We start from the raw sequence: 4,619 nt of genomic DNA, 5'->3' as shown, positions 1-4,619 counted from the left end.
TCAAGGAGTATACGAAATCCCATGCACCACTTGTCCCACCACATACATCGGACAAACCAACAGAAGAATAAGTGCACGCATTGAAGAACATAAGAACTCAGTCAAAAAAGAGGAACCAACATCTTCCCTGGTCCAACACCTTAAAGCCACAGGACATGAAATTGACTTTAAAAATATCAGAACCAGTGGTCTTGGGGTTTGCAGGAATATTGGAAGCAATTTAAATAATTGCCCACCCCCGTCCCCTAAGGAAAGTTGTGTGTGGGATGGTGGGGGAATTATGAGCAGGAGAGGAGAAAAGATCCTGACCTCCAACCTGACCAACCCTGAAACAGCTAACAGAGTAACGTATGACAGAATGCAAATTAGCAATGGAAAGTGGATAGGTGCTGATGTGGGGTGTGTGCTTGGGACTCAATTCGATCAGCTGGGGCCGATGACAAGCTCCAGGAGCCGGAAACAGGCATTAAACAACTGTATATAAGACTTCCCCCGGCGCTTGCCTTTTAACCCTGACGATGTCAAATGTATTTGACGAAAGCTTGGTGGATTAAATTCTATTTTTGGATCTATCTATCTATCTATCTATCTATCTATCTATCTATCTATCTATCTATCTATATATCTATCTTTGGTTATTCGGGTTTTCTCTCGCGTAAAATTGGAAGTAATGATAGATTTCTAATATAAAGGCACCCAGTATGTATCCTTTGAGATCCTATCAGTATGAATGACCCCTCATACTGATAGGATCTCAAAATGTCTCCTATATTTGAAATTTCTTCTATTTGAAAACCATCAATAGTTATATTTAAGTTATGCTCATCATTTCTAACTGAATATGTATCTATGTATGTATGTGTGTGTATGTATGTATGTGTTTGTGTGTGTTTATCTACACACATACACACACATTTTTATGCAAAAATCGACATTCCCTTTCTTCTTTTTCAAAGGAGAGTATTCCTTCTTCTCCTCCCCTGGTCCACTATTTTCTTTCAGCATAGATGCCCACAGGGAGGAAATGTTATGCATCAGCTCCAAATTATGAACAGATATTTGTCACAGATCTCCATAAAAAAAATGGCTCTTTTCTTTCTGCTTCTGAAGCAGGGAATTATCTGTAGCCAGGTGGAATTGCTCTTATTACTGAGGGAAATAGGAAGAGGGATATTTGCCCAAACCTTTCCTTGCAGCCCCTGTTCCCTTGCGGAATACCTTTTGAAGGAAGATCTGGGCACACTTAGCACAGGTCCCCCTTTTTCTCCTTATCGTATCTTAATTCAGTTCCATAACTTGACAAGACTTCCTTGTGACTGGAGAAAATATTCTACATTCTCCCTGAGCAGCTTTCTAATGTTCCCACAGAAAATGGGATATTTTCAAGTTTACCCCGCCACAAGGCAGCCCAAATTGCATGTGAGTCCCATCTACTTCTTACATGTTACACCTGATATGCTTCATTTCTGCAAGTGACATCACAGAAGAATGTGGAAAGGGTTTGTGCTAGAATGTGGGCTTGCTGCAAGGATCAGACAAACTTCATGCCAGGGATAAAAATATCTCAATACTTTGTAAAAAATAATCTGTGCCAAAGGTCCTCAACCTTTTGGGCACCAGGGGCCAGTTCCGTGGAGAGAGGTTTTTTTGCGGACCAGAGGGTGCGTGGTTTTGTGTGCTGTCTGCATCCCGCGGATAGGGCTTTACTTGTTTGTGCAGGCGAGATGCTGGCATGCCACGGCCCAGTACTGATCTATGGACTGGGGATTGGGGACCCCTGATCTATGCCCTTTTGAGCAAGCTTGAAATAAAATAGATATTTTATTTTGGATGATATTGTCATACCCTTTTCTCAAATGTCCATAGTTTCTGCTGAATCTGATTAGCTAGGATGGGGCAAGTCTGCAAGATTTGCAGTATTATTAGCCAGAAGTTAGCCATCTTTGTTTTAAACTCTCAATAACCTTCTTAATAGCTGAAAGATCAATCAAATTCATCTTCCATTTAAAGAAGTGCAATAGCAATAGAGAATAGCTATACTTAGATGCATGTTATACATAGATCTGATTTAGATCAGGCTTCCATTTTTGAGAAGTGACACAGGACTGAAAGCATGATACATGATATTTCTCATGGTCTTTTTACTTTCTTTGTGGCTAGGATGTAGAAAGATGAATATAGGGATAAAATCCCTGTAAAAATATTGATTGCTTCAACTCATAACATGTATTTACAAAGGTACAGCCTATAGAAAGTTAAGGGTATGTAGCTTCAATCTTTTAGGAGATGATCCCCAAATCTTCAGTTAAAAACAGACTAGAGAGGAGAACAGATTATTGTCATTATGGTCAATGACACACCATGATTGTTCCCTATAGCAATAGAAATAATGGATTCTCAAAAATGAACCTAATTGTTAACATTCAATTTTGCTTTTGTCTATATCAATTAGATGTGGTGGCTCAATGATTAGATTGCAGCATTGTAGGCTAACTGACTGCTCACTGCCAGGAGTTTGATTGTGACCAACTCAAGGTTGAGTCAGTCTTCCATCCATCTGTGGTTGGTAAAATGAGAACCCAGATTGTTGGGGGAGGGATTCTCTGTGGAACTGCCTTCTCCTATACTTCTTGTGCCCGTCTGACTAGGTTTATTTGTTTAATCAAATTTATATAGCCATCCATTTCTAATAAAATGACTGTGGGCAAGTACAATAAAATCAACAATTTACACATACTATTAAACCAAGTAAAATAATTAAATTATTTTACGAACTTGATAGGTACAAGCTTTTGAGTTTTCTCCCTTTTATATGATTTTGATTTTGCATTTGGTTTATTTCATGAGTGTGTGGGGAGGGCTTGGTGATATATTTTTTTTCTTTACTGTTATCTACTCAGACACTTCAAGAATGGATGGCATACAAATCAATCAATCATACAAAAAAGGCAATTGTTCAATATCTGAAGCACAAAGCTATGTAGTACTGCATATGAATACTTTAATGTGCTATAATTTACAAGGTACAATTTGGAAAGTTTGCAGTTTGATCTCTTATTCAAATTAATTTGCCATTTTGTTCTCTGCTTGCAGGAATATATTATCTGTGATAATACAGAAAATACATGTTTCAAAAGATGAAATACTGCAGAAAAGAGAACCAAAGCCTGTACATATGACAATGTTTGATATTGTAGTGAAAGCATTCAATCTTTCCCTTTAAAAAAAAGATTCCTGGCATGTCAGGTGGCATCCTTCAAACAAAGGGCTGAATATCACAATGTAACATAGGGTACATGATTTATCTATCAGTTTTGAAAGTCTTGTTAAAGAATGACTAATGTGTATGGGAAAGAAAACCACAAAAAATATGGAGACATACTGTACTATAATGGCAGGCCTACAACATAACGCAGCAGCAAAACAAAAAGGACACAAGAGTGTCCTACAGACTCCTTTGTGCAGGTCAGAGAAAATAGGTCAGAAATACTCAGAAATTTTCCATTCCATTCATGAAGCAATTAAAATTCCAGGATTAACTGATAATGGAATTTTGATGAGAAGTGGGGAATCAACCAAAGGATTAACAGATTTTTATTATTGTTCCTTGTTTGTACGGAAATAAATTATAGGATGTATCATTTGGCTTTCTTGCATAATTGGAAACAAATGCATTTCCCTGAATGAAACAAAAGCAAAGTATCCATTTCACAATGACACATCATCTTACAAGAATACCACTGACAATTAATTGCTCTTTGTTATTTGGAGCAACTCAATTAAAATTAATGCAATATTTTTGAGGAGATTTTGGTTTTGTTTTGTTTTTAATGAAGTCTAAAGAACTTTCATAAATACATATACAAATACATATACACATACATATATACATACATATACACATACACATACGTATATACACAAACACACACACACACACACACACACACACACACACACAGGTAGTCTTCAACTTACAACCACAACTGAGCCCAAAATTTCTGCTATTAACTGAGACACTTGTTAATTGAGTTTTGCCCCATTTTACAACCTTTCTTGCCTGAGTTGTTAAGTGAATCACTGCAGTTGATAAGTTAGTAGCCTGGTTAAGTGAGTCTGGCTTCCCCATTGACTTTGCTTGTCAAAAAGTTGCAAAAGATGATCACATGACCTTGGGGCACAGCAACCATCATAAATATCAATCAGTTGCCAAGCATCTGAATTTTGATCATATAATCATGGAGATGCTACAAAGGTCGTAACTGTGAAAAAATGGTCATGTCACTTTTTTCAATGCCGTTGTAACTTTGAATGGTCACTAAATGAACTGTTGTAAGTCGAGGACAATAGATAGATAGATAGATAGATAGATAGATAGATAGATAGATAGATAGATAGATAGACAGACAGACAGACAGACAGACACACACATATATACAGTATATATACATACACACAAACACATATAAAGAGAGAAGCCAATGGAAGCTCATTGGGAGGAGGTCTTTGCTAAAAAAAACTCAAACAAACAAGACTGTAAAAAACCTCTTTCGATGAGATATGATTTAGACTAAGAGCATCAGATATAGAATATAGCTCCTCAAAATAGCGTAAGTTGT

The sequence above is a fragment of the Crotalus tigris genome, unplaced genomic scaffold (assembly GCF_016545835.1).
Source record: "Crotalus tigris isolate CLP2741 ecotype Arizona unplaced genomic scaffold, ASM1654583v1 scf7180000018270.1253626, whole genome shotgun sequence".
Lineage (NCBI taxonomy): Eukaryota > Metazoa > Chordata > Lepidosauria > Squamata > Viperidae > Crotalus > Crotalus tigris.
This window is presented reverse-complemented; position numbering follows the sequence as displayed.